This window comes from Polypterus senegalus, chromosome 6 (assembly GCF_016835505.1).
Source record: "Polypterus senegalus isolate Bchr_013 chromosome 6, ASM1683550v1, whole genome shotgun sequence".
Classification (NCBI taxonomy): Eukaryota; Metazoa; Chordata; class Cladistia; order Polypteriformes; family Polypteridae; genus Polypterus; species Polypterus senegalus.
Window position 1 is genome coordinate 112,085,271 of NC_053159.1, and position 24,856 is coordinate 112,110,126.

At 39.1% G+C, this 24,856-nt stretch overlaps 1 protein-coding gene across 5 annotated transcripts in view; it reads left to right on the forward strand.

Annotated features, from left to right (window-relative positions):
• The window catches only part of srrm3 (serine/arginine repetitive matrix 3), a 474,513-nt gene that overhangs the window by 31,339 nt on the left and 418,318 nt on the right, over positions 1–24,856 (forward strand). For 4 of the 5 annotated variants that reach the window (XM_039756801.1, XM_039756797.1, XM_039756799.1 and 1 more), the window contains exon 2: positions 24,270–24,347. The exons of the other annotated variant lie outside the window; for it this stretch is intronic. The gene's annotated coding sequence lies outside the window, so the exon portion shown is untranslated. The remainder of the gene's footprint in view (positions 1–24,269; positions 24,348–24,856) is intronic. 5 annotated transcript variants of the gene reach the window in all.

The following is a 24,856-nucleotide window of genomic DNA, read 5'->3' on the forward strand; positions in this document are numbered from 1 at the left end:
AAACATATGACTTAAGGATGTAGGACGAAAACCAGAATACCCACACAAAAACTGACTTGGCTATCATTTGAACCTAGGACTCTGGAGCTACGCATTAGCAGTGCTAATCACTGTACCATTATGGAGCATGCAATTACAATTACTGCTAATCAAAAATTCTGGATGTAGTGCAAGGAAAATTGGAACACATCTGGGCAGCTGACATCCCACACATTCAGCAAAGACACATAGTGTCTGTGTAGACTGCACCTGATCTCTCCAGCTCTGCATCTCCTTAAAACTCAGACAATTCTTTAGAACCTGGAAAGCATTTGAATTTGATGTCTGTCTTAAGGGTGATGATTGTAAGTGTATAATATGAGTGGGACTTTCATCATGACAAAGAAGGCATTCATTCAGCACTTTGTAGTTTTAGGTTGCCTGTAACATAAAGCTCCTGGGGTTTTCTCATCTAGTCATCAGATATGGATAAAAACATAATGGTTTGGTAATACAGTGGCTAGTGCTGTTGCCTTGAACTTTTAGAGAACTGAGCTGAAGTTCTGCATGAGTTTTTGCCTGGGGATTCAGTTTACCTCTCAAATCCTATAGATGTGCATTATTAACTTAACTGGTGACTCTAAATTTGTTCAATGGGTCTATGTGTGTTCTCCGATGGATTAATGTACTGTCCAGGTCCAACCCCTGCATTATGCCTAGAGATGCCAGGAAAGATTCTGACTGCCACCTTGAAGTGGTTACAGTGGATTCAAAAAAATTTGTACATCTACAGAATTTAACATGACAAGTGCTGGTAGACTCTAGGAGTGCCAGGACATCCCCAACTACATTATCTTTTACTAATCTGAGATTGTGATGCACAATTCCTGCCCTTAAGACCCTATGTCATTGGCAGAGCCTCTTCTCTAAATGAACCTAAAGCTTCTAAGCTCACATCTTATATGATTCATTGGAGCACCATCTTAGTAAAACATGCATACTTTAAGGTCCATTTTAAGCAACAATGTAATCAACACTATAATACAAAAAATAAATGAATTAATTAAAAAGAACACAAACTAGTTAAACATAGTATACCTCCTGTGGCGTCTAAAATTTTAATTAGACAACCAATCAGTCTTTATGTTCAGCAGAGAGTTTTTCTAGGATACAGTATATCCATTGAAGATGGGAATATAAATTGTTAGCTGTTTTAAAAATGATGAGCTACGTGACCTGTTAAAGACAGATAATGGAATAATTTTAAAAATATCTGATATCCGTCGACTTGTATATAGTCTCTTAACACCTTTCCTCTGTATCCTCGTGCATCTCAGCCTCTCTTGACCAGCTCTCCCTCTGTCAAGTGTGTTCCTGTAAAGCCTGATGAGACTCTGTCATCTTGCTTGCCTCCCTGTCTACTTTTATACTTCCCGTCTTTGAAGGGGACTTTCTTTGTGTCTCCTACACCTTTACTCACACCTGCACTTCCTGTTTCAATTGCATCACCAAAGCCAAACTGACCAATCAGATTGTTCTAAGGGAATGGCCATACACACACACACACACACACACACACAGAGCTTAGCATTGTATTATAAAGTAGATTCAGTAATGAAGTATACAGTATATAAAGTGAAACATTGTGCTACTTTTACAAACATTTCATAAAGTGACTGTCATTTTTTCAGGGGTGAAGCTCAGTCATGCAGCTATAGAAAGTGAGTATGGTGGTTCCAGGGCCAGCACCACCAATTAAGGCAAATTAGGCATTCGCCTAGGGCACAGATTATAAGCGGGGGGGGCCCAGCCACACAGGTTAGCATCCAAACAGTCGGTTGGCACAAAATAATAAGCTTGGCCTAGGGCGCAAAATAACCTAGCACCGGCACTGGGTGGTTCTAGAAAGGTATAGTTATTAATGCACCACCTGTTATTGGAACAATTGATGGCAAAATTTGTGTTCCACATCTATAGTTTATGCTGCTGTTTTGATTAGGAATGAATGAAACAAAGGAGTTTTGTTTTGCATACAGTCTTGCATAATTGCCTGTAAAATTTGCCTTGCGTGCAAGCAAATGTGAAAATTGCTAAAATTATGTTTTTAGGGTAATTTGGGGTGGAAAGCTATGAACATGCCTAAAGCGTTTATCACAGCCAAAACCACAGTCCCCTCCTTGATTATCCTGTAATGCTACTGCTGTTTCTCTGAGGCATCAATGTGCTCTCATCGGCTTCATGCTTAGCCTGCCTGCTGGCACATTTACACTGCTGGCTCTGCCTTGCACCACTTATGTCAGATGGAAAAATATCTACGTTCACTTTCCCCAGCTCTGATCCAATCCAGGATCCTTTTGGAGATTTACCAGCAGCCATGCACTTATGACAGTGGATTTTAGCAGAGAAGAAGTGCCTCTGCAGTGCTTGCTGGTATGTGCGCTTTATCTACATCTCCCTTTTTATGTTCTGCACCAGAATAAACTGTGCCATGTTCTTTAACTAGAAGAAAATGGATGCAGATGGGATGAAAATGCATGTAGCGAAGGTATACATTTCGCTAGCTGTGAAATTTTATTTAACTTTTTTTTTTGCATAGCTGTGAATTCAATTTTGCATGTTTGTTTCATCACAACCTCTGAAAGTCTAACAGTCTGAGCATCACTTCCACATTCTTTGCTGTACTCTTAGAGTATCAGGATTTTATGTTACAGTCTGGCTATAGCTTTGACCCCACCTCCTCCATTATGTCTAGGATCTGCTTGGCTCTGCCATGAGCACTACTGTTTACCTGCTGTTTGCCATTTTGCCCTGAGCCTTCTCAGTACCTATTTTCAACAATCACATGTTGATGGTTCAGAGAAGATAAAAAGAGGAGCTTTGATGGTGGCATCTCTAGAGCACTGCATTGGTCTACCTGTGTGACGGCCATCACTTCATGTTTCTAATATCTAGTGCTTGTGTTTCTCAAGCTTTTTGACTTCTACTTTGGCTTCTTGAATTTGTATTGCACTTGCACTGACCGATAGTTTATTACCCTATTCCTATGTTTAACCCTTTTGAATAGAGGACTTGTTTATTAAAATCACTAAAATCACATATTTTTGTCATGAGGTCATGTCAGTACAAGCAATGGCTGCCCTGCTAGATGCGCTTGACTTTCCTGGATGGAATGTGCACTGATGAGCTGTGCTGTGTACATCTTCATTTCTGTAGGTGAGTCTAGTTGTTGTGTGCGTAACAGTGAGTCACTAAAGATTCCCCTTCAATATGTGGCTCTAATCTAGTGTTTAGTGAATATTGAATGTACACTTAGTGCAGCCACTAAGTGTCATTGCTATTGATAACATTCAACAAACATACACAGTTTCGTTTGAACTTTGAAACATTTGTAAAAGGTTCAACGGTAACTGTAAATTTGCCAGGTGAATTTGAAAAGTTGCATGAGCTCTGGTTTATGGAGTACTGCCTCTTCTAATTTTACTGTCTATTACTCATTGAAAGGGCATTTGCTGCTCAGAAAGCAAGTAAGGCTTGTGCAAGTTTACACATACCATTCAGTACATGGCGATGGACTGCTTTTGGCTCCAGGCTTGAGCCCAGTGCTGCTAGGATTAAACTTGCTCACTCGTGACTGAACTGTTTAAATAGGTCAGATAACTGAGAACAAAACTCTTGTACTAACCAAATGATATTCTATGTTCTAACCTTCGGATTCCATAAGGAAGCTTTTACTTTTTTGTAGGAAACAATTGGGATGTCTCACATCCACAAATGGCAGGCTTTACCACTTTATTGAACGTGCTTGATATTAGTTGTAGGCTTAAACTCACATAACAAAGCATCCCTTTAAAAATATTAATTAATACAATTTTGCAATTTATCTATACAGGATGGTAAATATGCAAATAACAGTCTGTTTCTGTGTTAATATGTATTTATTCTTTTTAATATCATTTCAGTGGCAAAGGCTTTTTATGGGTGCCACCATTTTGTGTATTTTTTTTGTATGAACGACTTCATTTTGTGTTTTCGGTTTTCATAGACACTGCCATAAAATTGCTAAGATGCTAAGTTCGCTAGGTAAGTGATGCATGTGTCAACAGAACCATGACATGGCAGATACGTTAACAGTGATGGCTACAGGCATTAAACAATTACCTATCTTTGATCTAAAATAAATGAATGATTAATTAGTTTTAGATTGCTCTTCTGCTTGGAATATTTTACTCATGTCTCTGAGTTGGTAGTGACTTTGAATTTATCAGCTTCTCTTTAAACCTCATAATTTACAGTATTTCCTAACTCTTAGTGTTTCAACTTTATCTGCTCCTGAGTTCCCTGACTTAACATTCCTAAACTCCTCTGCCACTTGATTTAAATTCTGTCCTTCTGGTTGGCATTCACAGCAGGCATTAAATTATATATCAAACGATCAGATTTAGTTGCTGTCAGATGCAACAAGGATTCAAACAGGGGAGTCCAGCACTGATTTTCTGTCTTGAATAAGGGTCTGTTCATCTAATTCCTCCTACGTGCATTACTTCGCCATCAAGACCAATTTGCACTTCAATTCTGCTCTCACTGTCAATGGCTGACCTCCTAGATCAGGGGTCCTCAATCACGGTTCTGGAGGGCCGCAGTGGCTGCAGGTTTTTGCTCCAACCCAGTTGCTTAATAAGAAGCCCTTATTGCTCAAGTAACACTTCTGCTTCACTTTAGTTGTCTCGCTCATTAAGATTTGTAACCCTTATTGCTTGTTTTAGTGTTAAACAGCTGTACTCTTGGTTTTTAATTGCTCCTAATTAGCATTAACATCCAAATGACAAAGGAGACCAGCATTTCTCCATTAGCTTCTTACCATTTACACCCGTGTGTATTTATTATGCACTATTGGGTTTAATTAAATACTTGGAAGGAAAGTGAAGAGAAAAAAGTGAAGGACTGAGAGTTACTCCTCCATTTTAGCCTTCAAATCATTAGCATGATATCCTTAGAATGGAAAAGAAAATCTAGGATACGAGAATTACCTGACATGGCAGAGTTAAAGCGCTAACAAGCCATGAAATCAAATTATTGGCAAGAATTGCTTTCTAATTAAGCAACCGGGTTAGAACAAAAACCTGCAGCCACTGCGGCCCTCCAGGACTGTGATTGAGGACCCCTGTCCTAGACCTTATTTACTCAGTGCTAAATACTGATACTTCCAGTGCATATTTACTGAATCAAATGTTAGCAATGTCTGTTTACTGAAGAAAATTTCAGAAACTTAAGATAAACTGAAATATAAGTTGTATGCTGAGGATGGGTACACTAGTTGGCAAACATTTATTTCAATGATATTAAAGAAAAAAAGATCAAAGTGAAGAAGGCAAACAAGAGATCTAAAATACTTAAAATTCAACACAAGAGGGAATAACACAAAGCAAAACTGAGTGAAACGAAGCTCTTGTCAAAACAACGGTCCTGGCTGGCTCATGGACTTGCATTGATACTACACTTTAGTTGAAAACTGCAAGTTAGGTGGCAGAGGGACATCAATTGGTATCCAAATCAACAATGCTACAAGAGTCATATTTTACATTTATTTGCTTTAATTCCCTTTGCTCGCAAGATCAATGTAAATGGACCTGCAAAAAGTAATGAGAGTGGGCTGAACCTGAGGTGCAGTAAATTATTAATTTTTCTTTTTCTTTTTGAGGCAAGTAATGTGAATTTGCAAAATCACTCACTTTGCAGTGCTGTCTCACTACCTCAATTTATTTTTTGATAAGGGCACTGTAAGATCATTCCGAATTGTCAAATGAATAATGCAGCAGGTGAGTGTTAGATTCCCTCCTGCTTGAAACAAGGTCACATAATCTCTGGGAGAGGACTCATATTTCACAAGGCAGGTGATGTGCAGAGAATTTAAACGGTGGTGTGTTTTCATCGTTGCCTTTTAATAATTTGCATTTTCAAAAATTAAAGTAACAGTTGCATGTGATACCACTATGCTTTTGTGTTTATGTTTAATTAAATACACACACACACAAATAAAAATGAATTTTGACAAGAATAGGTAATGAAGAGCATGACACAGTGGGTTTTAGAAAGCAAGCCCAGGGTCACTTTTATTTTCTTCTCCTGCATTGATCTCTCCAGGTCCTGCTTTTAGGACCACAAGCAAACAACATACTTCCATAATTCCCGTGATATATTTTTCTGGTTTCATTTACTCTCAGAACGCTCTCCCAGCATTTTCATGTTTGTTCCCTGTGTGTCCATAGACAACACACCTACCATCCACCTAGTGCTTCTTTGAGATGGGTCCAACTGCAGCCTGCAATACCTATGACTTAGGTCGGGTAATGCCCACAACGTCAATCATGAAACACCCTTTGATTCAGATAAGCCTCCCACAACCTTAATTTTAACCATAGTGTAACAGGGCCTAATCTTAATCAAGAATAATGTGATGGGTGTTTTGTGACTGATGATGACGGAGTTTCCTGTTTTTGCGGCTCTACTTGACTGACCTCATAGATACTCTGGTCTGCAATTGCACTCTGCGGGGCTTCGTTCCCTGTTGACTCCTCTTGACATGCGCAAGATAAAGCATCGCAAGCCTCAATGCAAGTTTTTAGTGCCTCTATGATGTCATCTGTGCACACAGGAATGATGCGCTTGTACAGTCCATGTTTGCTTACATGACGTAATAAATACATATGAACAATTGCACTTTGTCTGTGAATCCGTGGACCAACTTTTCTCCGCATTTTCATTACACATTCCAAAGACAAGTATGTCAGGCTAATTAAAAATTAAAATTGCCCCCTTGTGAATGATCATGTACATATAAACTACTGGTCAAAAGTTTTAGAACACCTCAGTATTTCCTTCAAATTTCATCAGTTGAAGTGCAGTGAATAACCTAAAAAGGCTGAAAAGGTAAGCAGTAAACTGACAGAAGTTTAAATTTAAATTTAAAATTTAGGTTAGCAAAAACTGAAAAAGGAAAATTTCAGTAAATTACAAATGGGCCTTCTCCAAGGAACAACTAATAGGTTACAACCTACAGATGTTCTGCAGCAATTAAAGTAAATTAAGCCTTGCAAGTTGAAGCAAACAATTTGTACAGGTGTCCCAACTTCTGTCGATTACTTAAAAACCCTCCACCTTATAGCAGAGTTGGAACACACTGTGTTACTACACCCTGTGAAGTACTGTTTGGACAATATTGCACTGTAGAAAGATGTACATTCCAATGATAATGGCGAGAAAATGGCAGTTAACAAATCAAATGAGACAGAGCATTATTTCCCTTAGAAGTGTAGGTCTATCATTTAGAAAAACTGCAAAAAAATCAAAGTGCCAGTGAGGTGGCCTACACAATCTAAAGGCAAATGAAAACTGGAGGAAACACTGATAAGAAGAAATATGGCAGACCCAAAGTCACAACCCTATCAGAAGAGAAGTTTCTGCGGATCCCCAGTTTGCATGATAGGCACCTCACAGCACAACAACTTCAGGCACAGCTTAACAGTGGTCAAAAAAAGCAAATCTCAGTTTCTACTGTGAAGAGGAGACTCTGTGTTGTAGGTTTGACAGGGCAAGTGGCAGTAAGAAAGCCATTACTTAAAGGACAAAATAGGACCTTGAAATACCAGCTATGGACTACTGCAGACTAAGTCTTATGGACAGATTAATTAAAATTTGTAATCTTTAGTTCATCACACAAGGTGTTTGTGCACTGATGAGTTGGTGAAAGGATGGTTCCTCAGTCTTGACACCAACTGTCAAACATGAAGGAGGACGTGTGATAGTCTGGGGTGCTTTTGATCGAGGCAGAGTTGGTGATTTACACACAGTGACTGGACTTCTGAATCTAAAGGGTTACCACAGTTTGGTTGTTATATCAGAAAAAGGTGGCTACTTCAATTAATCAAAACATTTGAATAAAACATTTGCACATTTAATGATGCCTTGGCTTATTTTTTATTTGCTATTGTGAATTTGTTCTATGCCTTGATTTCTTGTAACATTAAGACATTAAACAGCGTGCATATCTATGAAACTGAAACAGTGTAGGTGTTCTAAAACTTTTGACCAGAAGTTTAGGGACAGCTGACTGTCTCCAAGCTTGGTGTATGCTTAAGTGATGCAGTTGTGTGTTATGCAACTCAATAATGGTTAAAAGGGTGGATAGTATGCGAAAACATAGGACAAATAAATCAACTAAGATTCAACAGTAGGACTTACTTTTAGCAATAAACTTTAAGATATACAGAAGGAAAATAACAGGGTACCCATAATGTAGTTAGCTTGCATTATAGATTTGGCTGGCAACTTGAAGTGTTTGCACTTTTAGATCAAATCGAAAGGGAGCGGTTGTTTTGAAGTGGGCTGTTACTCACTGGTACTGTCACCTCTTCGTTAATTTTCACGAGGGATACCCAAAATGTCACCCTCCAAAACATTTTGGTTTTGCAACGACGCCACATTGGAAGATTTACCGTACCATCACCTTTTCCTAGCGAACCAGTGAATGCAGATGGTGAAAAATTCAGATACCCATACAAATCTGATTTCTCGGCGCTTTGTGCGTCACGGAAATCTGATTTTTTTTCACTACACCGCCACCTCTGAACAAGGGACCACACTTTTGAACAATTGTCACTGTACTGATTGAGTACCGCCAGCAATTTGGTTCCAGTTAAAGAAATAATAATAATTATTATTATTATATTTTTATGGGTTTCCACGAGGATGACGTTATATCCAAACTGCCGGCTGACGATCATTTAGTGCATACAAATACAAATGAATTTATTATATATACCATGCAGTCCAGAGTCGTATTTCCACCCAAATTCTTAAGCTGTTTCCCATCCTGACAGACAGTACCGGTCAAAAGAGAAGTACCAACTCTTAACGTTAAATTATGTCTGAAATTCTAAGAACAATCGATTTGTGAGATTGGTGAGTTGAACCGATCTATGTCGCTTAAAAAATAGATTTGAGTCTATTTTCTACATCAATTTTTGTATTAAGGCTGCGGTGGCGGCAGGTTGAGCAGGACTGAGCAGGTTTCGATTGCCTTAGCAACTGCAGCAGTATCCCTGGGGACGTCCCGTGTGTCTCTAAACCAGGTGCCAGATGTAACCCCCAAGAGCCTGTATAGTCCCAGCTCTTTACCACACATCCGGACCGTCAAGCATCCTAATCAAACGCCCAGGCCAGCTCAGCTGACGGGTCCCAATCAGTCGGAGCGCATGCTCCATTCTTAGATCTTTCCTCAGTGTCCACCCCCATACAAGATTGACAGATGGTTCTCGTGGACCGAAAACACCTCCATGGAAACATAAGGGAGCCCGAAGCCGACAAAATTGCTGAGTACAAAAATACAAATAATTTTTATTTTTTCAGGTAGGAAATGAGTTCTTCCACGAGTAGCCATATATCAGCTCTGACTTAGGGAATTGCAGTCAGCTGTGACTTAAACGCAAATATACTTTAGAGATGAAGGCTGCGGGTTATCACGGTAAGTGCTGGGTATTTGTAATTGTATATTATTGTGAGACATGGATGAATAAATAATATAAATTCAAAATTGTTGTACTCATAGTCACAGCGTTTAGTGCTTCAGCCATACAGCTTCAGGGGCCTTTTGTTTTATATTTGTAGCCTACATTTCTTTCAATACTTTTCTTTGTGGACATAAGCTACTAAAGAAGAGGTTGGTACATAACGGGTCCAGCGACCTGGGTTCGATTTAAGTCCGTGTGAAATTCGCACCTTCTTCCCGTGTCTCCATGGACTTTCTTTCCCACATCTTTAAAGACAAGCAGGTTATAGAATATTTGGCCTTGCGATGGATTCCATGGCGTACTATAGAGGGCTGATTTCTGCTTCAAGTCGAAAGTTTCAGATATAAACTCCGCCTCCCGCAGTGATGAATCTGAATAAGCAGGCTTGGGAATGTGAACATGAGCTTGTTAAGGTTAAATGTCACTTACTATATGTGGGGACTCAGCGGTTTTCGTACAACTACCCCTGGCTTGCACTCAGTGCTATCCTGACTGCGTACCCGATGACGCCGGTGTTCGAAGGGATTAACGAGAATAGCCGTGCGGCAAATCACAGAGCCCAGTTCACCTGAGCGCGGATGTGCGACAGTGCCATACACACTTTATCAGGTGCCTTAGTTTATCAGGGAACAATGTGCCACTCTCAGTTAATAACCAGCTTGTTATCATTGGCAAAGAGATCAGTTCCTTGAAGTGGGAATTTTCCACTCATACCGACCCAACGCCACAGCGTCCGCGTTTTTCAGGTTAAAAAGCTGAAACGGGAAGTCACCGGGTAAAGGTTATATACTTCTGTGCTAAATTACTTTTAGTTAAGGTCTCGGTGTATCATCGATCTCGACCTTACTCTTTTTTACATTTGCTTCCATACAGTGTCGTTTCAAATAACAGGCACAATATACCCATCCGTCCATTTTCTAATTCGTTTAGTTAAGGGTTGCAGGGAGCCTACTGCTTTCATTAGAGGCAGAAGTAGTTTACACTTGAACCAAGCCAGACCCTGCTTCAAATCCTGATTTGTAATACTGCCGTCATGTTATTCCCCCAGTTTAGTCTCTATAAGGATAACAGAGATGTTTTATAAATTGTAAATCTAATGAAGTGCTTTCCTTTGGTGTCCACCATGACGAAGTGAAACAGTGTACTCGTGAAGAAACAATGGGAATTCTGTGAAAAAGTTTCCTTCATATTTACATTGTGCTTAATATTTAAGCGTAAAGAGCCTATATTGAATGTCAATTTTCTGTGTAGTGTATGTTATAGCATTAGCGTTTGTCATTTTATATATATTGAAGATTGATTAATAATATGAAGTATTGCAACATTAACTTCATTATATCTTTTCATGGATACAGAGGCTAAGCTTTCATATTTTCTTTTTAAATTAGTTTATAACCTTTCACGTGATAGATAGTGAGCCTTTGCTTTTGCAGAGCACACTGTCTCTGGCAAAGATGCCCAAAGTTCTGATTTTTATAAAGCTACAAATACAGTAGATTTTGACTAGTCAAAATCTGAATTCAACCCATCTGTACACAGTAATTACATTTTGACTCATCAGAACAGAAGACCTTTTCCTATTGACTTCAATTGAGCTTTCAGTTAGACATACTGTGTCTTCTGTTACATTCTAACTAACCAAAATTAAAGATGTATCGACTGTTTGAACTAATAAAAGCTAAAATGCAATTTTATATCCATAATAACTAGTCAGAATATAATTAATATTTATGATTTGAATTTTGGATAGACAAATTGTGATGGTATCTATCTCTGATTGAAAGCCCTAATGCACTAAGAACAAATAACTCCTTAGTTTTAACTAATCCAAAAATATATTTAGAATTCAAATTCTGACTAATTGTATTTTTATACATACTGAATTTCATCTTTCTCTGTTTCTGTTTCAGCATTACATGTAGTGTTTATGTTACATTTCTTTTTATTTTTCAGTACTTCATTTTTAATAATTGTGTAGCATGCTGAATATATAAGAGGAAGTGTGCTTAATATGAGTGCAGTTCCGTCTAGTCACGGTAACGTATTGAATGTTAAGATTGCATACCATTAGGTCACTTACCTCCTTTCCTCTCTCTTCATAATCTGACTATTGGCTCTACCCGCTATTCTGTATGCTGTGTGAGATGCCTTGACCTTCTATAAACCATTCCTGCTGCAATTTCAGGGCTGTTCAGTAATGTGAAAAACACAAACCTTTTGTGAAGGTGCATGGTGGATAACAGGGTTAATTCAAGAGGCACTCACTGTTTTGACAGAAAGAACCTGTATTGAACACTGTGGTTTGTTAAATAGCTCGACTCCAGCACCATTTATGTTTCTGTTTGCCATGTCTGCTTTACTAGGCCACACAAACACCAATGGTCAGCTGCAGAAGTTAAACCATTTGAACATGAGTGCTAATATGCTATTTCAGATTTGGAGCTGGGAGTATTACTGACAGACAGAGTGGAATATTTTTTATTTTAAATGGCTTTGGGTTACTGTTTACCAATAATGGCAGTATATACAAATGATTGAATACCACATGTTAATCTGACAGCTTTCTTTTACTGGTTAATTTTGAAGAGTGTTTCATAAAAAAGAAAACTCATTGTACAAAGTTAAAATGTATGCTTTTAAAGCTTAGAGCAAAAGACCACTTACCAAATAAATTATCCTGAATGATGATAGATTTGCATGTAATTGCATTTTATGTCTTTGTATGTTGTGAAGAATATCATCAGAGCATTTTTCATTACAGTATATGACCTTTAAAAAGAAGATATTTTTCAGTGTGCATTTTTTAACCTAGTATTAAAATAATCTGCTTTGTTGTTTTTGACATGTTTTATAATTCTTGGGAATCCATGCCCTCTGAACTGTGATCCATACAGAAAAATAAACCAAAACATTCCGACAATTGCTCCTCAGTGTGGAATTAGCAATCAGAATAAATTATCTGTCTGTTTGTAATTCCTTGCTAGAGGAAATGGCAACCTTTGACGCCACCATCTGCTGGAAACCCTTCTTGCCCAGGGATGACTCCAGCAGTGCTCTTTGAATCGCCACAGGATGTCAGTCTGGCTGTTTCACCTTATCTTCAAGACTCCACACTAGAGCAGACTTGACTGCCTTTGCTCGTGGGCATCGTGCTGTCAGTTCAGGCCACTCAGTGGCTCATCACCTTCAGTTTAGTGAACCAATGAGAAAAATGAGTTGGATTTAGAATAGGCCCCTGAACTGGCATGTGCTAGGGGGTCCTCCTGGAGCACACTTCCATTTGGAGAGAAAAAAATAAACCCAGATGACTCTTTTAGGTTCTGTCTTTCAGAGCAGCAGAGATGCCATTGAGTCTTCTGAGCCCTGCATGCATCTCCATTTCTGATGGATCACTCAGTATTGTGATTTACTTGTAAGACATTTCATCCATTGAGTTAGCCTATTTCTTCAAAAACATTTGGTGCATTTTTTCTTTCTTAAACGGTGCTGTTCCATTTTGCTTCATTTTGTTGGTTGCTGGCGATACTTTTTTTAATTCTGTATCATTTTTCTGCTTGGTAAAATATACACCCAGGCATTTATTTTTCTTAATGTAAATGTTTCCTGATATTTTCAATAGAAAATTAAAAACATGCAGTTTTACCTGTTATTGAGCCTGCAAGCATAGTTTAAAATTAATTTTCTGGTATTTTTTAGGTCAGTAGATTGGCAAAGGTTTATGCAGTTTCCTCACAATTCCTGGGTCCTCGGTTGAAATGTTTACCTGGGACGTATATTGTCTGTGTGAAGTGAGTGCATTATTCCAGCAAATGTAGGTTTTCTTCTTTGTCTTGGTGACCCACAATGTGCCAACTAAGTCACTTGGTAACTTAAAATTGTCTCTTTATGAGTATATATATTCTGTGATGGAAGGCTACCTTATCCTAGGTAGTTTTTTCTTGTTGTAGACCCTTTCTGGATAGGTTCTAGATCCTCACAGCCCTGTACAAATCTACTAAAGGTCTATATTACATAGTGCCGCATTGTTATTTAGGCTTTTATAGATCAGTTCATGGAGGAGACATAGACCAGCAAAAGATTAAATGTTGTAGACAGTCAGTCAGTCATTTCCCCACCCGCTATATCCTAGCACAGGGTCACGGTTGTCTGCTGGAGCCAATCCCAGCCAACACAGGGCGCAAGGCAGGTACAAATCCCAGGCAGAGAGCCAGCCTACTGCAGGTAGACAGACATTCTGTCTCATATCTGTGGACTGCTATAGAGAGGAAGGGTAGGAAGTAGAAGGGGTGAAAATTTTGGAAATTGAACTTCTTAAATCATGAGGACAGGAACACTTCAGAAAACAACAGATATAAAGACATTCTTGTATTATTGTCAGGAGCAGATGAGGTGACACATGGTATACTGTATCTCTCCTATAGAATGTGACTTTCTCTTGATATTTCTGTGTAGCTTAATAGTGTTTTCTATACTTTATATACCATATTTCACAATTTGAAACAATTTAAGTACTTTTTAGGCATACATTCTGAAATCCAATGGATGTCATTTCCTGGTCTCAAATGGCTGACTGCACTGAATACATGGCAGGATACTGCTTTGAACAGGGCATCAGTCCATCACAGGGTACACACTCTCAGCAATACTCTCAGGCCAATGTAAAGCTTCTAGTTAACCCATCCAGCACAACACTGAGATAACAGGAGGAAAACCCATGTAGACACAGGTCAGGTCAGGTCAGGTTGGGGAGCATGGACTGGTACAGAGCATTGCCGCAACCACCGCATGACAAAACAACACAGGATCCAGTTTGCCAACTCCCCAAGCAGACAGACAGTACAGTCCCACCCTCCGGAAATGACTATCCATCTGCCACAGCCAGGCGTTACGTTGGTGTCTCCTTGGCCTGGTCCAGCCTCTAAGGTTCTCAATAATGACGATCCTGTGAGCCGAATCATCATTGGGGAATCGCGGCACATGGCCGTAGTGCCGTAACTGATGCTCCCTTACAATGCAGGTAATGTGCCTCATTTGGAACTCCATGAGCAACCACTCAATTGACACGAAGTCAAACCAGCGGTACCCAAGAATTCTCCGACGTAACTAAAGAAGTCCAGTCTTCGTCTCAGGTCACATGTCTCACAACCATATAGAAAAACAGGAAGCACCAAGAATCTAAAGACTTGGACCTACATCCTTTTGCAAAGATATTGGGAGCGTCACACACCCCTTTTTAGCAACCTCATGACTCCCATGCTCTCCCAATCAGTCTTATGACTTCATAGGAAGCATCACCAGAGACATGAATGTTGCAGCCAAGGCAGACACAGGCATAACTTGAAAATTCCACATGGGCACTAGCAATGCACAGGATTTGAACCAAGGAGCAGCACCACTGTACCAATGTGAATCTATCTGTTTTTTTTTACATGTTCTATGTATTGTAATACAAACACTATTAATGGTCAATTTCATTGGACCCAGTCAGAGTTCAGTTACTTGGGGTGAACATTTCCCAAAATACTATATCACAATAGTTTCCTCAGTAATCCAACTATGCCTGATAAATGTCTCCTGTACTCTGTCTGCTTCTTACTGCAACTAAGAAGACATTGTTTGTATCAGATTTTATGTTATCAGGTAACATACTTATCACTCTAATGCATTTTGACAAAAAATAAATAAAGATTTCATTTGCTAGGTTTTATCCCTAACATTTTAAAGTAAGGCCTTGAGATAGTGTGGTTGCTTGTTCAGATTCCACAAAACTGAATGACCATTCATTAGAAGTGGTAGCACAAGACTTGTGAACAATGAGTATCACATCTGCTAGCAATGTTTATAGTGTTGTGACTGTCATAACCTATTAGACAAGTTTAATGGTTTGAAATATCCACTTATTTATTACATTTTTCGCATCTCTCTATTATAAAAAAAAAAACTTGTGACGAGACATGATCTTTTGAAGAGAGACAGAGACAGAGAGACAATTTCACGTCCCGCGACACGGGCAAGTCACGTCGTACTTACAACCATTGGAAGCAAGTCCCGTGATACACATGCAGAGCAGGTTAGAGATAATGGAAGTAGGAAAATTCGAAAGTCTCAAAAAAATGAAAGCAAAGATCACATTAGCACAAACAAATGGAAAATATTACTCATTAAAATGACAGAACAGCAAAAAGAGATCGAATAGTGTTTGAGGATGTCTGGGGCAGAAGAGGGACAAGGCAGTGACTTTAAAACATTTGAAGTGCTACATGAAATGCAGATCATGCGGTACAGGAGCAGCAGCAAGCCAGCAGCTGATCAAGCAAAGAGGAGGTAAACAAAACAACTTTTATTTGTTTCCCATTGTATCACCATTTAAGAGGGGTTTCGGAGGAGTGTCTCCTTGTGGTGCATTCAGCCCCCCACTTCACAACGGCACGTAGCTTGCCGGGGGGATAGGTTGGCGAGCGAAGCAAGCAGGGGATTAAAGCCTCCTATTTCTAATATAAAGCTAAATCTTGCTTTTATGCATGCATGATTATAATTCCAAAGAAAACACGCCTGCAGTGTTATCACAAATTCACTTTTTAGACTTCAAGGATCCAAGATGACGTGTAATTACCTAGTTAATAAAATGCTTAATTCTGTTCAATATTTAAAATTCCCATTTTTCATCAGGAAAATTAAAATTATATTTGATTAAATATATGAAACTGGGATTCACTGTAATAAAATAGTCTTTGACATAGAGGCCAGTAAAGGATCCCTGGCCCAGTCTGAAGTGACATAACCCCGTTAATGTGAGGATTTGCTTTTGCATATATAAAAATAGGCGGCACCTTTCTTCCAGTATTAGATAGGTTAACCTTAAATATGAAATGTTTGATTATGCTGAAAAGAATGGTGCTATCGCTTCACTTCATGAATAATGAAAAAACGGTAAACTTTTTTCATACCAGAAACAAAAAACAGCACCTGTGCATACAGTGGGCTCTCAAGTTTCAAATTTAGCAGAGCTGCTTACATATCAGGACACTTAATACTGTTTTAGTAGGCACAGCCCCACCCATGAGCACGCACGACAACATAAAGCTTATTGAAGGCCAGCTGTTGTGAAAAGCATAATGAGGTAAAATAAGTAATGGCAGCACTCTGCAGAAGTGCCCCTGCATTACAGTTGATGGCGAGCAGCTATTAGTATGGCAGCATGAGCAGCTCCATGAGCATGTTCAAAAAATGCATTGGGAAATGGGCATCACTTACTTCTGTTCATAGATTAAAGTGACTAAAAAGGTATTCAAAGGTTATGTACTACTTATGAATTTATAGATGATGAAGTAAATAGATATTTCTGTCAGATTTTTGCAGAATACATGAGCACAAGGCTTCAGGCAACAGTACAAGAAGATTTGCATTTAAATACTTTAAAGCAGATGAGTCAGGTATGCTTCAGGGTGTACATATATTAAAGTCTAACAAAACTCCAGGGCCAGATGAAATTGTACAAGGAACAATGAAAGAAATGAAAGACACCCTTTCCAAAACATTAGAAAGTCTTTTACAGCAGATCAGTTCAGAGAAGTACATAATGGCTGAAAAGTTCCAAAGTTGGATAAAATGGGATGCAAAATGAATTACAGTGATTATAGCAAAATAAGCTTTACTTCTGTTCAGTGTCAAGCAATGGAGAGTGTGTTGAGAATTATAACCTAGATGGATGGTACAGTGGCATCGAAATTAAAGCTTCTGCCTCCAGAGACCTAGGTGAAATTCTTGCCTTGAATTTGCCAGTTTTTCCCGTGTCTGCAGGGTTTGGTTCAGATACTCTGCTTTTGTCCTACAAAAAGAAGTGCATGTTAAATTAATTGACCACTCTTTATTGCATAACTGTATCCTGTGATGGGATGGCATGCTGTTCTGGGCTAGTTTCTTTATCAGTGAATAGCTCCTTATGACAGTAGTGCCTGCTTTTGGCTATTTTTCATTTTGAGCAGATATGGTATATAGTTATGAACCCAGACAGCTCAATCAGTGGACTATATATTGTATAAGTCATACGGAGTAAACTCTGCAAAAAGAACACAGCATAACATATAGTAAGACAACATAACATTCTCAAATCCAAATCGCCAGATTCCATAGATTGAGTGTATTCAGTCTATACTGGCAGGATCAGGAGTAAGACAGGAACAAAACAGAATTGGGTACTTTGGTATAGCGGGTCCATGGTTCTGAATGAAAACCAGTTTTTAAATGATCCATTTGGCTGTGTCAGTCTCCGTGGGTGCAATTGTCCAGCTGTGGGGAGTTGATGAGGTAATTGGGGCAAGTCGCACTTGCACATAAAGGTGTGATCGTTCTCAGTTGCTTAATCGGCTTCCTGCAGTGCATGATTGAGGCGCTGCGCCCAAGCAGCCATATAAGTACGGATTGGTGTAGGAGAAGGAGAGGAAAAAGGAAAGAAAAGAAAAAACTAGGCGAGACGAGACCAGCATCGGGAGTGGAAGAGAGAGGACGAGCCAGCCAGCTGTATGAGAGAGCTCAGCATGGTTAGGGATCCCATGTGGAGCGAAGATTCGGTGCTTGAGGAATGGATTGCGCCCACTGACTGTGTGGAGGAGTTGGTTCAATCAAGGTGGCATCCTCCCTAGGGTTCTAAGGGGCAACTACATGTGCAAGAAGGAAGATGGAAGGACAACCGACTCTGAGTGGGCTGGCTATGCCAGCGGAGACAGCCAAGACAGGGGTCGTAGTAAGAGGGCCGCGACTGCTGAAGTATTTTCAGCTGATAAACCCTTGGGTGAGCTGGAGAGACCGGGAAGGAGCTGTGTTTGGCTGGAGTGGCCCCAATGACTACTGCAGGTTTTTATTCTCATGTTTTAGCCTTGTTTTAAACATTTGGATTTTTACCTTTTTTGGATTATTTATTTATTGAACTTTGAAAACTGCAGTATTTATTTGGACACTGATTTTTTTTCTGATAATTGTTAATAAAAGCATTTGCACTTTTTCCACCATCCCCTTGCTCAGTTTGATTTGCCCCATCGGTCAGTTCATCCAGTTACATTACCAACGGTGTTGGGCTTCCAAATCTGAAAGTGGGAGCGTGGAGCAGGACCTGCACCGTCACAGATACTAATCCACCCCAATGCCCACTCACACACATATACACTCGCTCTAACACCAGGCCAATTTAAAGTTTCCAGTTCGTGTCTTTCAGAATGTGGAATGTAAACTCATGCAGGTGCTGGGAATGTATGCTAAATCCACAAAAAAAAATGTATGGAAGCAGGATTCCAACCCAGAATATTAAATCAAGGAAACAGTAGCACTAACCTTTGTGCTACTGTGAGGCCAACAAAAAAGTAAAATTGTTAAAATGAAAAGCAAATAAATGAATAAAGAGTGCCTTCTGTGCTAAAAGGCATGGCTGCAATGATCCATACTTTTGCACAATTGAGCATACTAATTAGAAAAATTGGCCAGTTAAATCAAGAAATTAATTAAAAGTAGGAGCTGGACTCTAAATTAGAAACTGGTTTAAGAGGATAATATCAGTTTCAGAGGTACCACAGGCACCAGTATGGAAACAACTACTGTATTGATTTTTGTTACTCTGTATGGCCTGTTCCGAGGCCATGTCACTGCCAAGGTAAGTAAACCTCTCGACAAGGTTGACCCTCTCTCCACAGACAGACACACTGTTGATGGCTGTACCCAAGAGGTTATTAAAGGCCTGGATCTTGGTTTTTATCCAGGACACTTGCAAGTCCAGATGCTCAGACTTCTCACTCAGTCTCTTGAGAGCCCCAATCAGAACCTTTATTGACTCTGCACAGATCACAGCATAGCCGCTGGACACAAATGACCCAGCCCAACATCCAGTCCATGCAAGCACTGAACAGAGTAGAAGTAAGAACATACCCCTTGTGAACCCCAGAATCAACTGGGAAAAACACAGAGGTTCTGCCTCCACAAACAAAAGGGATAACTGAAAAGGAGCGATAAAGACTAAGGTAATTAAATAGAATGAGTGTAAATTGAAAGAAGAGTTTCAATAAATTGTCACTGTTCTGCCCTACATGTTGTTAGCTGTTATTTTTTGAGCTGTGCTCCCCCTTGTCTTGTCATTTATTAACACACCTGTCAGTCATGTCCCACACTCACAGTGGTGCCATAAATGTCTATGAAACTCATGTAAAGCATGTATGTCCCATAATAAACATTTGAATACAATACACCCCATGTGTCTCACGTAGGCACCCCTTTATCTCTTGTTTCGGTCACGTCCGAAGCGTATCTTTAAGGTATATAAACCCCTGGGTCTGGTTAGTTGTGGTATGCAACAATTTGAACCTCTGTCTACATGCTTGTTTTTGTCTTGATCCAACCGTGGGAATCACTTGCCTTGTAAGTGTCTTTTAAAGCTTTATTGTTTAATGTATACTGTCTGCTATGTATTGCTTTGTAAATCATTATTTGTCGTCTTTGATTCTACACCTGTAAATGCCTGTATGTTTCTTTTGTACATATTTCAGTTTACAACGAGATACGTCCAGCAAAAGCCTTCAAGAAAGCTCACCCCTTGTCATTTTTATGTGGATGTGCCGAGTTGTTTAAGCTCTCTGCGGCAACGTTGCATGGACAGCGTGGAATGAGGCAGAAAAGTCACTGTAAACAAAGCTCAGAGATCAAAAGTCCAAAAGGCATATGAAAGACAAGGCATACTTGAGGTGCAAGAGACTTCTGCAAGGATTTTAAGATTGAACAGTAGAAAATAACAGATTACTTAAATAATTGTTCTGTTGTCAGTGAATTTCAGGCATGTAATCCACCAATGAATTGCATAAAACCAATACCACTTAATTGAACGAGTGAATTATTCTTTTACGCATTTATGGATGCACAAGAATCTTCAATGATTTATTCGTTCTAATATAGTGCTATTTGGCACAGCACTTGGTCCGGCTGCCTCCAAGGTCTACAGCTCTAAGGTGGAAATTCTGTCATGGACATTGTCTATGTAGTGCTCTCCCCAAGTCCGAATGCATTTTCTATGAGAACTCCGGTGTTCTCTCCCGCATCATAAAGACTTGCAGGTTAGATTAGTTGGTGACTCTACACTGGGCATGTATATGTGCATATGGTTGTGCACATTAGGGATTCCCGAAATGGATTGGCACACTGTCTAAGGTTGATTCCTCCCTTATGCCCAATGCTGTCAGCCAAGTATTTGGATGAAGTGAGTTCAGTAATGGATGGATAAATGTTATAGTGCTTTTCAAATTATTTCTCAAAAAACATTGTCAAGGATCAATAAGAGAGACAGGAAAGCAGGCACCCCATGGAGCTCTGTTCAGAAATACAGTCAGCCCACATTAGGTGACATGCAAGACTTCTGAGGTAAATCAAAGTGTCCAGTACATAGTAATCAAAGCAAGCTGATGCAGCATCTACATCTTGAAATTACTGGGTCTTCTGAATTTCTGCCTAAAAAAAGAAAATCTGTAGGGGTTCTGTAACACTATTTTCTTCCCCCTAATTAAACTCAATAGCCTTTGAATTTCTTTTCCACACTCTGCTAATTTTTGTAACTGTAGCTTTCAACTAATCTCTGTCTTTGCAAACAAATCCACAGTCAGAGGAAAATGCTTTTAATTATTTGTGGACTGTCTCTCTAGCTTGATCTATCCTGAATCAAAAAGTAATATGTCACAGGTACCATTTTGACCCATCTCACTGAGATTTGTCTGATTTTCTGTTCCTAAACTATCACTTGGAATCAGAGATTGAGATTGAATGTTTCAGGGAAGGGATGATTTGTCATTCTATTTCTGCATCTATCCTTTCATCCAGATCCTTCTTTTTCATTTTTGAGTCACTCAGGGACAGATGCTGTCCTAGCAAGATTAGGTGTAATGCAGGAACCAACTGTGGATAGGATACCACTCCATCATAGTGCATGCTCACTCACTCACTCACTCACATACTCACTGGCGCAATTTGCATTTATCAGATTATGTAACTTGCATATGTTTAGGAGGTTCAAGGAAACATAGAAACTCTACACAGAAAGGGAATGGAACCCACCATGCCATCTTACTTCTAGAATAATAAGCTCTCAGTAAAAGCAATACAGTGTAACTCACTTATGTGGCAAGCTTCGTAAACCTTTGGATTAAAACTCCTCTGAGAAGCTTTCTATAAATATGCTTCCAGTCTCATTTGACCTTGTGTGGCAATGGCAAGCGTAGCTCAGAAGGTACTCATTCATCTTTGGGGCTGTTCCTGTGGCGCTGAGCTGCTTATCCTGCAGAATAACTGAACGATTGAAGTGTGGTGAAGCTGATGGAAAGTGGTCATTTTGCTTAAGCTGAATTGACCATTGCAATGAAAGACACATCAGCAGTTAAAATTAATTTTATTTGTTACTCTTCATAGCAATAATTAGACTTGGACTGTAAGGAATTAGTTGTGCTTGATTATGAAAGCTTATAGTTTTGTTATTTTAACATTATAATAAAATAATAGAAGAAAAGGCAAGATGAGGTGGTCTCCTAGATAGATAGATAGATAGATACTTTATTAATCCCCAGGGGAAATTCACATACTCCAGCAGCAGCATACTGATAAAAAACAATATTAAATTAAAGAGTGATAAAAATGCAGGTAAAACAAACAATAACTTTGTATAATGTTAATGTTTACCCCCCAGGGTGGAACTGAAGAGTCGCATAGTGTGGGGAGGAACAATCTCCTCAGTCTGTCAATGGAGCCGGACAGTGACAGCAGTCTGTCGCTGAAGCTGCTCCTCTGTCTGGAGATGATACTGTTCAGTGGATGCAGTGGATTCTCCATTATTGACAGGAGCCTGTTCAGCGCCCATCGCTCTGCCACAGATGTCAAACTGTTCAGCTCCGTGCCTATAATAGAGGGATAGACAGGGATAGCCAGCTTAATCAGGGATGACTTTGTTCCATTTGCTTGACTGTCCTCTTCTGGTTTCCTGTCTTTATGCTCAGTTTGTGCATTCACTGCGACTCTGCAGCACATGCTGTCCTTTTTTGAGACATTTCCTAAACCTCAGTTATGTTTCACTATGCTGTCTTCTGTGTGTCTCAAATGCTTGTTGGGAGCTCTTTACTTCTGAGCTCAAAAAATGAGTAAAATTTCAGCAAATCAACAAATTATGTTTTCTGCAAATAAATGCCTTGTCATAAATATCTTAAGTCTGCTCATTGCTGACTGCCTTTAAGAAAAACAGACAAATGGATGAATATCAGTTAGTAGAGCACCAAATTAATGTCTGTGCACTAATATTTAAATTCAGTGGAATTCTGAATTCTGACACAAGAATGATAAAACAAGAAAATGGGAATGCTGTATGGAAAAGGAGTTCATCTCCATGCGTGCACCAGCTTCTGTTTAAGAAATGGGCAGTCAAAAGCACTAACTGGACCCAGCTGAAGCCAGTGCCCTTCCTCAATCTTGGTTGTTATTTACTGATGCCCTGTCCAGGGTAGCTTCCTAACTTGTGCCTAACTTTGAATTTGACAAGCAAATTAGAAATTAAATCTGTGATTGTTATCTGGCCGTGAAGATTATTTTTCTTGATGCTTCTATTTTTTCACATATTAGTGAAATACAGTATATTCTTGTGATTTATTTAGAGAGTATCACATATACTGTATAAAACCTTACCAAAATGTGACTGTTTGTCTGTAACACTGTATGGAGTTTCCCAGTGCGGTTTGCTAATTTCACAAGTGCCATATTGCTACTGAAGTATTCCACAGCAGCCATAGTTACAAATATAGTGAGCAAGCAATCATAGCTGTTAAGCCACATATTCTTTAAATAGACAGATTTTGTTAGTTTGTATTTGTGATGATCAGGTTAACATGTTTTTGCCCTACGTGCTTAAACGAATCCCTGTTTTAATGTGTATTCATTGTGAAATTAGTGTTTGTTAAATTTTATAACTGCATTTACCTGTGAATTTGTTACAGTTCTTTAAGCCTACATTTTACAAAAATTACCTGAACTGAATTGAATAAATCCTAGCACATGCTCTGTCACCATGTTGCTTGAGACTGCAAGGGTAGTGCTTGCCACTCCTGAATGGTTTCATTTTGAGCTGCATGGCTTTTCTTTTTATTTTATCAGCTTCCAGTTTTAGTATTGGCATTGTTATGTGGAATGTGGAGAATAATCATTGCTGGCTGCTTGGAGAAGAACCCTTAAGAATGCATAATGCTCCACACCAGTGTGCTACCTGCAGTTCAGCAACAAGTTCGGACATTACCACTACCTAAAAGAATGAGCATTGTGAGCTCATCAGGTTATAAACTAGCATTAAAGAAAATGGGTGGCACAGTGGTGCAGCTAGTTCATTAATTCTGGGCTAAGATGCCCTATGAGAGTTTTTGAGCATTCCATGGAGATTTACTTTGCAACTACCATTCAAAGGTCTCATGTCATGTCAATTGGTGCTAATGAACGGCTCTAATTCTGCAGCGTTTATATGTGTCCTGCAGTAAAGTGGCATCCAATCATGAATTGCATCCTTTACTGCCAGAACATTTTACAACTTTGAGCTATAGGAGAATGCAGGCATGAAAATTTAAAAGAATTGCTTTTACCAGAAGAAGAGATGTAAGCAATTACACTTGAAAGTTTTTTTATGAATTGTTGTTGCATATTTTTTATTTATTTTTTATTTCATTATTCAAGGAGTCCAATTCACCAGTTAAGCACACACAACGTTTTGCTGTTTTTACCAAAGAAGAGCAGAGCAAGCTGGCAGAATTGGTGAGTACATTCTGCTTTGATTAATGACTGCTCATAGACAATTTTATTTTTCTTATTTATAGCTTTGGCTTTTATGGGCTCCATGTTCTTGTTTCAAATGTGTCTTTAGTGTACCTGTTCCGAGCTTGTATCTCTTCTGTAGCAAAGAAAAGCATTTTATTATTGTTAACACTTAAAAGGTTTATGTAATCACTCTAAACCAAGCAAAAATAAAATTATTGTAAACAGTAGCTTAGTCTTTGATTTACTGAGCTGTTTTTTTGTGGATTTAATATATTATTTGGATATAAACTTGTTTGTCCAATCCAAGAGTAACCAATTGTTAGGCTTTCAGAACAGAGGTGATTTAGTGTTACGTTTATAGATTGATGTAGTAAAGTACAGTCGTGGCCAAAAGTTTTGAGAGTGACACAAATATTAATTTTCACAAAGTTTGCAGCCTCCGTTTTTATGATGGCAATTTGCATTGGCCTGTACTCCAGAATGTTACGAAGAGTGATCGGATGAAT